General features: G+C 43.4%; 1 protein-coding gene across 2 annotated transcripts in view; it reads right to left on the bottom strand.

Annotated features, from left to right (window-relative positions):
* PPP6R2 (protein phosphatase 6 regulatory subunit 2) overlaps window positions 1-11,891 on the bottom strand; it is a 166,608-nt gene that overhangs the window by 113,272 nt on the left and 41,445 nt on the right. The window lies entirely within an intron of this gene.

Raw genomic sequence — 11,891 nt, 5'->3', positions numbered from 1 at the left:
GGAGGCTACCTGCCCCCCCAGCCCCTACCCTGCCGTTCTCCCTCCCCCGCAGCCTCAGCTCAGTGCGCCGCCAGCCAATGCTCTGGGTAGTGGGGCTATGAGCTCCTGGGGCAGTGCAGCCACAGAGTCGGGGTCTGACCTGGTGCTCTGTGCTGCGCGGTGGTGTGGCTGGCGCCAGCTGGGCAGCACAGCTGTAGCACCACCAGCCATTGGTGCTCCATGCAGTACGGTAACGGGGCAGGGAACATGGGGGGGGAGGGTTGGACAGAGGGCAGAGAAGTTCAGGGTGGTGGCTGGGAGTGTGAATAGGGGTGGGGGGGTTCAGGGATCAGGGCAGAGGGCTGAGGTGGGGGGGTGTAGGGAAGAAGGCTGGGTGTGGGGGGGTCAAGGGTCAGGACAGAGGGCTGGGAGAGTGTGGGGTGCAGGGCAGAAGGCTGGGTGTGTGTTGGGGTGGAGGGTTCAGGGTAGAGGGCTGGGAGTCTAGGGGGTGCAGGGCAGGAGGGTGTGTGTGTGTTGGGGTATGGGAGGTGCAAGGCAGAGTGCCTGGGGGTGTAGGGGGTGCAGGGCAGAAGGCTGAGTGGGGAGGGGTCAGGGCAGAGGGATGGGGCTGTGGGGGGGGTTTTAGGGCACAGGGATGGGACTGTGGGGATGCAGGGCAGAAGGCGGGGTGTAGGGGGGCTTTAAGGTTCAGGGCTGGGGGTATGAGGGTGCATGGCAGAAGGCTAAGCGTGGCGGGGATGTCAGGGCAGAAGGCTGGGGTGTCAGGGCAGAGGGCTAGGGTGCTCCGCTCGTAGGGGTGCTCTCAGCCTGAGTGGTTCATGGCAGGGGGCTGGGAGGGATATGCCCTGTTCCACCCTCTTCCCCAAGGCTCTGTCCCTACCTCTCTCAGTCTTCTACGGAGCTGTGGGTAAGCTGCCGCTCTGCCCCCTCCCACTCGCAAGGGCCATCAACTGATTGGCACAGGGAAGGAGAGGGGGCGGGGCAGGAAAGCACCACGCTGGGGGAAGAAGCGGGAGAGGGAGAAGCTTGGCTGCTGCAGAGCCAAGCTTCTGCCTCCTGCCCCCACAGGGGAGAGCGGTGGGCGGGGGAGGGGCTGAGTTAGGCTGAGGGCCGGGACCGCGGCAGGCAGCTGCGTGCCGTTCAAAATTGGCTCACGTGCCGTAGGTTGCTGACCCCTGCTCTAGGCTCTAGAAAAAAACAGAGAAATCAAGTCTAGCTTATTATTAAGCAGTAAGTTCTCCTACCCAGAAACTCTTTACTTATTCCACAGTGCCAACTTGCCCTGTGACACTGAGAAAAGATGAGGGTCACAGTGATATCATCAGAGAGTTACTCAGCTACGTATGAAAAAATCTTAGTGTTTCACTTAAGTATTTTGTTTATTTTAAAATAATACTTGCCACATTATCAATTTTATAGGCATGATGGAAGACATGAGTCTTAAGCAAGGATTTAACGGTCCCTTTCCCAAATTAATTTCTGCAACTGTGGCAAGTTATATGAATAAACGAAGGGCTTATATTAAATTGCGAAAGAATCATATATTTGCATTTTCATTCTCTTTCACTAGCACACGGGGGGAGGGGTAGCTCAATGGTTTGAGCATTAGCCTGCTAAACCCAGGGTTGTGAGTTCAATTCTTGAGGGGTCCATTTAGGGATCTGGGGCAAAAATCTGTCTGGGGATTGGTCACCCTTTGAGCAGGGGGTTGGACTAGATGACCTCCTGAGGTCCCTTCCAACCCTGACATTCTATGAAAATAATTATGAGAATTCTAAACTAAATTTTGTACCTGAAGTGACACGTTTTAAAAGTTGAGATCTTCATTTCAATATCAACAATTGATGGATGGACTATCAAGGCCATAATAAAAATAATATAATCAAAGATTCCTCTTCTCTCCCTGCCCCCCCCAACCCATCTTTCCCCAAAGGCTTTTACTTCCCTTTGTTTAACATAGTGCTTCAGGGAGAAGAGATTACTTTCTAAGGCTGGATAACAAATCCACCCTTGACAGACAATCCCCAAATGGTTTACCTTTTGGTAAGTTGTGCAGTCTCAAGAAAGGCAAAAAGAGAGAGAATGGAAACAGCTAGAATTTGAAATCTGGGTTTTCTAGGGGGAATCAATCAATCAGTGTTCAATCAGAGAGTGCAACAGAAATACATCTTAACCAAATTCTTCCTCAAAACTATTTTGGCTCACTCTGGGAGTTTCTTTGGTATCCCAGGGGCTATATTTAATAACACTTCAGCCAGTAAAAGCTACCCACGGTCACATCACTTCAATTTGATTTTTCTGTTTCCCTCCAGTGATGCAAGGAGAACTCCCTCCTCAGGTCTTCATAAGGATACACACCTCTAGGAAGCCAAAACAGGGACTCCATCTTTCCCCCACCTCATATGAAATTCTCCAAGCTTTTTAATAAAATACAGATATGACTTTATTCTCTCAGTAATAGATGTTCTGACTGTAAAATACAGTTAGCTGTTTTCTTAACTAATGAGAATTTGTGTACAGAATTTTCCAATTCTGGCTCTGACCAGCTCTCTCGGGCTGGATTCCTCCTCAGACATTACCTCATCCTCAATCAGAATTCTGAAGTCTACTATGTTTGGAAGAGGGCTAAGATGGAGAAATGAAGCTTTTCAAAGAGGAGGGGCCCTCCCACACAGGAGTCATTGAGATGTGACACTAAATGGTACTCAGAAGGGGCATCTGAAATTTGAGTCCCTACAGAGATGGCATGCCTTTAGATGTTATGGGGATCTGGGTTGTTTTTCAAAAATAAAGCAAGATTAATCCTGTTGGTTTAGAATAATATGATTATTACCCCTGCGGCGTTCCCCTGGTGTTATCTGGACCAATGAACTGCTAGGTCACGCCAATCTTTGATTCTGGGAGCCAGCCTAACCCTGCTCTGCTGTGAGAACCCACACTCCTGGGCTGTTCACACACAGCCTCTGTCTGGCATGTAAGCTGCTCCTTGGATTGTGCAACCGAATGACATTAGCCAACATCTCCAGTCCCAGACTCAACCCTAGGAATCTCCATCTTGCAGTGTGCAGTTATGCCCGCTGGACGCTGCAAGCTTATACAAGTTCATCAATTTAACAAAGAAATTGATATGTACCAGGCTTTTGGAGAGTTTGTCTGCACTTATTTTAAGCCATGAGGACGCATTTTCAGCCTCATAACTATGGACAAACTCTCCAAAAGCAGAGGGGCAGTTCACACCTCATCAGGGCATGTATGGGACAAACCCAGCCCAGCCTCACAGGAACAAAAAACACTGGCCTAGGCAACAACAAAGGATCTGTTGGACTCTTGAATGAGTCACTCCCCTTCCCTTTGTCAGTCAGGGACTACGATGAAGTAAGACTCACTTGACTCTGAAGGGGGAGCGGGGGTAAAGCCAAGAGGGAAGAAGGGACACAACAAAAGGGCGAGATGTTTGGCAGGCTCTTCCTCTCTCTTCCACCTGCCTCTTTGGGGCAGGGACTGTCTTTTTTGTTCTGTGTATGTACAGTGACTAGCACAATGTGGTCCTGGGGCATGACTAGAGCTCCTACCTCTACACTACTACAAATAACAATAATTAGTCTTGTTCAAATTCCTGCTTCGCACCCTCTTCTACTGTGAGGTGTACACGAAATGAGCCATCTAATTACTGATGGGTACAGGTGTAGGTAGGGATTGATTGCGCATACAAAAAACCCCTAACAAAAGTGAAACTAAGAATATACATTCCAGCCATCATGCTGACCATCATTCTTGTATTTTGTATCTCATTCCCCAGTCTTTTTTTTTATTTTTTTGGCCAGGATGGGGAGGTCTTTCCAATAGTAAGCGTTTTTCTATGTGTCTATACACAAAGCAGCACATTTTGGGTGCTACCACAATAAATATAAATAATAAATGTAAAAGGCACCAGATTTGGAACCTAATGTTCTTGCTTTCTTGAGAAACGAGGAAGTCTTAGAGCCAAGCAACATTTAGAGCTTGCATGAACAAGACATCCTACTTGCAACATTTTAGCTTACAAGTTACACAGATATGTAGATTAAGGTGGTGTTGCTATTTTCTTTATTGTATATACTTCGGAAATCTTTTTCTAATTACTCTTTAATGGATCATTCATTGGGTTAAGTAAGAGAAAATCTGAAGGGTTTCCCCAGAGGGGCAGGATTAAGTGAAGCAACATTCATAGAATCATAGAATATCAGGGTTAGAAGGGACCTCAGGAGGTCATCTAGTCCAACCGCTTGCTCAAAGCAGGACAAATCCCCAACTAAATCATCCCAGCCAGGGCTCTGTCACTATCCTTAAAAACCTCTAAGGAAGGAGATTCTACCACCTCCCTAGGTAACCAATTCCAGTGCTTCACCACCCTCCTAGTGAAACAGTGTTTCCTAATATCCAACCTAGACCTCTCCCACTGCTACTTGAGATCATTGCTCCTTTTTTGTCTTCTGCCACCACTGAGAACAGTCTAGATCCATCCTCTCTGGAACCACTCCCCCTTCAGGTACTTGAAAGCAGCTATCAAATCTCCCCTCATTCTTCTCTTCCGCAGACTAAACAATCCCAGTTCCCTCAGCCTCTCCTCATAAGTCATGTGCTCCAGCCCCCTAATCATTTTCATTGCCCTCTGCTGGACTCTTCCCAATTTTTCCACATCCTTCTTGTAGTGTGGGGTCCAAAATTGGATACAGTACTCCAGATGAGACCTCACCAATGTCGAATAGAGGGGAATGATCACATCCCTCGATCTGCTGGCAATGCCCCTACTTATATAGCCCAAAATGCCGTTAGCCTTCTCGGCAACAAGGCCACATTGTCGACTCATATCCAGCTTCTTGTCCACTGTAACCCCTAGGTCCTTTTCTGGAGAACTGCTGCCTAGCCATTCGGTCCCTAGCAGTGCATGTGTCATGGTATAATTCCCCGCTCTAGTTAGCTCAAGTTAGCATGCTTGAGTTATTGCACTTGAGTTACTCTAGCTAGAGTGAGTGACCACACTTCTAAAAAACACTGGAGTTTCAAAACTACATTGGAGTTATACGGAGTGATTTGATTTAAATGCAGTAGGAGCAAGAGAACACAGAAAGTGAACGTCCTTTTGCTTAGCGGGGAAGGAGAGCTAATAACAGATGACATCAAGAAGACTGAGGTGTTCAATGCCTATTTTGGTTGTCTTCACTAAAAAGGTTAATGGTGACCAGATACTGCACACAATTAATATTAACAAGGGGGAAAGGTATTAAAGCCAAAATAGGGAAAAAACATATTAAAGAATATTTAGATAATTTGGATGTATTCAGTTTGGCAGGGCTTGCTGAAATTCATCTAGGGTATTTGAGGAACTAGCTGAAGCATTCACAGAACCATTAGCAATTGTCTTTGAGAACTCATGGAGGATAGGTAAGGTCCCAGAGGACTGGAGAAGGCAAACATAGTACGGTACCTGTTTTTAAAAAGGGGAACAAAGAAGACCAGAAGTATTACAGACCAGTGAGCCTAACTTCGACACCTGGAAAAATAGTGGAACAAATTATTAAACAATCAATTGGTAAGTAAGACGATAACTGGTTAAAAGTAATAGCCAACATGGATTTTTCAAGAGCAAATCACTGCAAACAACCCCATTTTCTTCTTTGACTATGGCTACAGCTGGCTTAGTGGATAGGAAGGAAGTAGTAGATGGGATTTTAGTAAGACGTTTGACACAGTCTCATAGACATTCTCATAAGCAAGCTAGGGAAATATGGTATAAATGAAATTACTGTAAGTTGTGTGCAGAGTTGGTTGAAAGATCATATTCAAAGAGTATTTATCAGTGGTTTGCTGTCAAACTTAAAGCTCCTGCAGGAGGTTTGTTCTTGGTCCGGTACTATTTAGTATTTTCATAAATGATTTGGATAATGGACTAGAGAATATGCTTATAAAGTTGATGGAGGACAGCAAGCTGGGAGGGATTGCAAGCACTTTGGAGGACAGAATTAGAATTTAAAATGACCTTGACAAATTGGAGAATTGGTCTGAAATCAATAAGATGAAATTAAATAAAGATGAGAGCAAAATACTGTACTTAAGAAGGAAAAATGAAATGTATAACTACAAAATGGGGAATAATTGGCTAGGTGGTAGTGCTGCTGAAAGGGATCTGGAGTCTATAGTGCATCACAAATTGAATATGAGCCAAAAATGTGATGGAGTTGTGAAAAAGGCTAATAACATTCTGGGGTGTGTTATCCAGGAGTGTCATATATAAGACATGAGAAGTAAGTGTCCTGCTGTATTTGGCACTGCTGAGGCCTCAGCTAGAGGACCATGTCCATTTCTGGGCACCATGCTTAAGGAAACATGGACAAATTGGAGTAAGTTTGGAAGAGAACAACAAAAATGATTAAAGTTTAGAAAACCTGACTTTTGAGGACAGATTAAAAACCCTGGCGATGTTTAGTCTTGAGAAGAGACGACTGAGGGAGGATCTGATAACAGCCTTCACATATGTTAAAAGCTGTTATAAAGGGGAAGGTGCTCAACAGCTCTCCATGTTCTGGGTCCCACACTGCAGGAAAGATATGGACAAAATGGAGAAAGTCTAGAGAAGAGCAACAAAAACGATTAAAGGTCTAGGAAACAGGGAATATCAGGGTTGGAAGTGACCTCAGGAGGTCATCTAATTCACCCTCCTGCTCAAAGCAGGACCAATCCCCAACTAAATCATCCCAGCCAGGGCTTTGTCAAGCCAGGCCTTAAAAACCTCTAAGGAAGGAGCAACAAAGAGTCCTGTGGCACCTTATAGACTAACAGATGTATTGTTGTGAAATGGAGTATAGGGTTTGGAAGTACAAATATAACTATTTTGATTGCTGATGGTGCGTGTTGTACTAACTTAAAATGGTTGCATTTAAACCTATATAGAGATTTAATCCTATAGTAGAGATTTGTGGTTGTCTAACCTGGAGGAGTCAAAATTGTGGATCATGATGTTTGTCTTTGTTTGGGAGGAAGGGATGTAGTCTAGTCAGTGAAAGATGAACAAAAGTGTTATTGGCATATTCAGAAGTAGTGATGAGTCCTGCATGACCTGATGCTTGATAGCACCTTGACAATCAACAGTCTGGTGACTTTGAATGTTAGTGAAGTCAGGATATGGTCAATTTGTCAAAATATTTTCTCTGTTCTGCCAGTTTAATTCTATCATTGGTTGAGTTTTAAGAAGAACAATTAGTTTAAGAGGGGGGAGAGAGAGTACTGAGATGTACAGGATTCTTTAGTAAAGGAGCTTGGGTGGTAAGGAGCATGTGTCCATCAGGAGTCTCTGGGATTTGTCTGGGAATGACTGGATCCAGGGCAGTGCTAATTCACTTACCTCCCACCAGATTGGTCAAAATATCTATCTGGGCTTTTTTTTGGCGGGGGTTGGAGGGGAGCAGAGCCAGAGAAAGGACACAGTATTTACCACTATGAGCTATTAAAATGCCAACCACTAGATGAATCATTTAGTCAGTGTGATCTCATAGAAGATGCAAGATTGACTAACTGCAAGTCTTTAAAAGCTTATATATTAGCATTTTATAACTATTAGCCTTCATTTAACTGTAAAAGAATGCTGCAAACATTTTGTATAGATCTCAGTGTTCAAATGGTCAGAAGAATTTTTTATATGACTTGCACTTGACAATACAGTTATTTTAATTAAAAGTCATTGCTCAGGATATTGTAGCAACACTTTATCTACAAGTGTGTACTTCTGTGGACTATAAACAACCACTCCTAAATTCTCTGGCAACATTGATCTAGTTTATTGCCATAAAATACGCTTCATCCTCTCCCTTTCTTCCTTCCAATGCAAAAAATACACATGTGCAGCTCAGGTGAAAACAATCATTGATACAAAACTTACTGAAACTATAATAAAGAACAAGACTGTCAGACACATAGATGAACATAATTTGTTGGGGAATAGTGAACATGGCTTTTGTAAAGGAAATCGGGCCTCACCAATCTACTAGAATTCTTTGAAGGGTTCAACAAGCATGTGGACAAGGCGGATCCAGTAGATATTGTGTACTTAGATTTTCAGAAAGCCTTTGACGAGATCCCTCACCAAAGACTTTTAAGCAAAGTAAGATGTCATGGGATAAGAGAGAAGGTTCTCTCACGGACTGGTAACTGGTTAAAAGATAGGAAACAAAGGGTAGGAATAAATGGTCAGTTTTCAGAATGGAGAGAGGCAAATAGTGGTGTCCCCCAGAGGTCTGTACTGGGACAAGTCTTATTCAACATATTCATTAATGATCTGGAAAAAGGGAACAACAGTGAGATGGCAAAATTTGCAGATGATACAAAACTACTCAAGACAGTTAAGTCCCAGGTAGACTGAGAAGAGTTACAAAAGAATCTCACAAAACTGGATGACTGGGCAACAAAATGGCAGATGACATTCAATGCACACGGAAAACAATCCCAACTATACATATAAAATGATGGGCTCTAAATTAGCTGTTACCACTCAAGAAAGATCTTGGAGTCATTGTGGATAGTTCTCTGAAAACAACCACTCAAAGTGCAGCAGCAGTCAAAAAAGCAAACAAAATGTTGGGCATCATTAAGAAAGGTATAGATAATAAGACAGAAAATATCATATTGCCTCTATCTAAATCCATGGTACGCCCATATCTTGAATATTATGTGCAGAGTGGTAGCCCCGTCTCAAAAAAGACATACTGGAATTGGAAAAGGTTCAGAAAAGGGCAACAAAAATTATCAGGGGTATGGAATGGCTTCCATATGAGGTGAGATTAAAAAGACTGCGACTATTCAGCTTGGAAAAAAGGAAACTAAGGGGGGATATAATTGATATCTATAAAATCATGACTGGTGTGGAGAAAGTAAATAAGGAAGTGTTATTTACTCCTCATAACACAAGAGCTAGGGGTCACCAAATGAAATTAATAGGCAGCAGGTTTAAAACAAACAAAGGGAAGTATTTCTTTGCACAAGGTACAGTCAACCTGTGGAACTCTTTGCCAGAGGATGTTGTGAAGGCCAAGACTATAACAAGATTCAAAAAAGAACTAGATGAGTTCATGGAGGATAGGTCCATCCATGGCTATTATCCAGGATGGGCAGGGATGATGTCTCTAGCTTCCCTTTGCCAGAAGCTGGGAACGAGCAACAAAGAAAGGATCATTTGATGATTACTTGTTCTGTTCATTCCCTCTGAGGCACCTGTCACTGGCCACTGTCGGAAGACAGGATACTGGGCTAAATGGACCTTTGATCTGACCCAGCATGGCCATTCTTATGTTCTTACTGATTCTTAAAAACTATAATTTCTGAGGCCTCCCTCCTCCCCTATGCTCTTCAGGTAGCCCAGCTTCCCAGGCTGTGGCTCCTCTTTATTCTGTCCAAACAACCTAGCTTAGAACCTCCTTCCCCAGAAGTACACCAGAGAAGTGGGCAGTTTGTAACTGGTTCCAGCAAGTAATAAATTGGAGAGGGTTCAGAGAAGAATCATAAGAATGATTAAAGGATTAGAAAACCTGCCGTACAGTGATAGGCTCGAAGAGTTCCATCTATTTAGCTTAAAGTAAAGGTTAAGGGGGGGACTTGATAACAGTGTATAAAAATCTACATGAGGAACAAATATTTAATGATGAGCTCCTCAGACTAGCAGAGAAAGGTGTAACACAATCCAATGGCTGGAATTTGAAGTACACAAATTCAGAGTAGAAATAAGGCATCAATTTTTAACAGTGAGAGTAATTAAGCATTGGAACAAATTACCAAGGATTCTGGTGCATTTGCCATCCCTGACAATTCTTAAATCAACATTGGATGCACTCTTCACATTTTCAAAATCATCGTCACAATTATATGAGCTAAAAAACATTTTGAAATGAAAGCTGAGATTCTGGAGCACAATTATCCATCAAGAGCTGAATTCCAAGACAAATTCTATGCCTATGAAATCATGAAATATGCAGGACTCTTCTTATGAGATCCTCATAACAGTTGTATCTGAGCCCCTTCTAATTAAAACATGTAATAAAAACCATAATTGTCCCTTTCTTTGTGAGGATCACTTGAAAGTTAACAGATAGGGGTGCTTGGAAGAAAGAGAGAGTCTCTCTTCATATACTATCTAATGTGAGATGGGTTTTGCACTTAGTTCTGAATGCTGCAATACTCTGTCAAAGCATTTGTTGTCTATGGCAAACCAATCAGTCCTCTTCAAGCAAACCTCCAGAGTGGTGATAGGCTTCTCCTTACCAAGAGCACATTCCCACGTGTCCCAGAGGTATCCATTTTAGCTTGCCTCCTCTTCAAAATCTGCATGAGACCACTTGAAGAGGTGTTAAGTTACCACAGGCTCCAATGCCAAACCTACGCTAATTAAACCGAGCTGATCATCTACTTTTCTACAGTTGTAACCAGTCCCATCACCAGAATATCACAATGCCTACAACAGATAGGCAGCATCTGATGTTGGTCATGAGATTCTGCTGTCTTGCCGGGGAAGTGGCGTGGGTCCAAGATAATGTACTAAAATGGTCTGAGTCCTTCCTGATGGGATGAACCCAGTGAGTAGTAATGGTGAACTGCAGCATCACCACTAGTTCCCTCGCTTGTAAAGTTCCACAAGGATCAATTTTCAATCTGCTTCTTTTCAGTATGTACATGAAAACACCAGTTGAACTGGTGAGACAACATGGACTCAAATGCCAGTGATACACAGCTGACCTGACACAGAGCTCTATCTATCCTTCACCACTCCACTACCACCAAGATTGCCTGGTGCTTGGAGAAGACCAGCTGACTGAAACTGAACCCAAGCAAACCAGAGGTGATGCTGGTGGGCAGAAGAAAGTATTTTGAAGAGCTTGCAGATTCAGTACACTCTCCATTGATTGAAGAGACACACCCACAATTAGTCTAGTCTAGTTCATAGTCTAGAAGTAATCTTGGATTCCTCACTGATGCTGAATTCTCACATAGCAGAATCCACAACTACTGCTTGCCACCCCTCTGCTTGGCTAGGAAACTTCATCCCATCCTGGTGGAAGACAACCTGGTTTCAGATATTCATGCCTTGATCACCTCTTGGTTGGATTACACCAAGACAATATACCTGGGCATGAAGCCTTCAGCACTTTAGGAAACCTGAACTAGTTCAGAACACTGCAGCCCATCTCTTCAGCAATACAAACTACCATAAACATACCAAACTGCCCTCTGCTCTCTATACTGGCTTTCAATCAATTTTCAAATTAAGTTCAGTCCTGATCTTCAAAACACTCCGCGGCCTGAGCCCAGGACTTCTAGAAGGCTATCTAAAGCACTGGGATGAAGAATGGGGGAAACAACTATGGTCCTCTCATACAATGGAATTCTCAACAATAAAGAGCAAAGTTTATCTATGCGAAAGAGAGAACCTTCTCAGAGACATCTTAGACCGTGGAATGAACTCCCCCAGGAACTAAGAGCCATCAGAACCTCATAACCTGCTGCTCCATGTTTCTTTGATGTTGCTTTCTCTAATGTGAACACAAACCAACAGGTACATTTAAAAAAAAAAATACACACACACTACTAAAACAAGACATTCCACTGCACACAACTCTCCTTCTGGGTAGAGGATGAGGGAACAACACAGGAGAGATGTGTAGTCACATTGCTTAATGCACTACTGGAACACGCTCAGACATTACAGTCTAGTCCATATACAACCTACATAGACTAGACAACACAGATCAACTAGCTCAGATTGAATACTAGCAAGATCAAGTAAATGCCGGGCAGAAGGGATTTAAATCCCCTGGAGTAGGAGAAAAATCACAGCAGCAAGCTGACGCACTCTACTTATCAAGGACAGT

This window comes from Chelonoidis abingdonii, chromosome 1 (genome assembly GCF_003597395.2).
Source record: "Chelonoidis abingdonii isolate Lonesome George chromosome 1, CheloAbing_2.0, whole genome shotgun sequence".
Classification (NCBI taxonomy): domain Eukaryota; kingdom Metazoa; phylum Chordata; order Testudines; family Testudinidae; genus Chelonoidis; species Chelonoidis abingdonii.
This window is presented reverse-complemented; position numbering and strand designations above follow the sequence as displayed.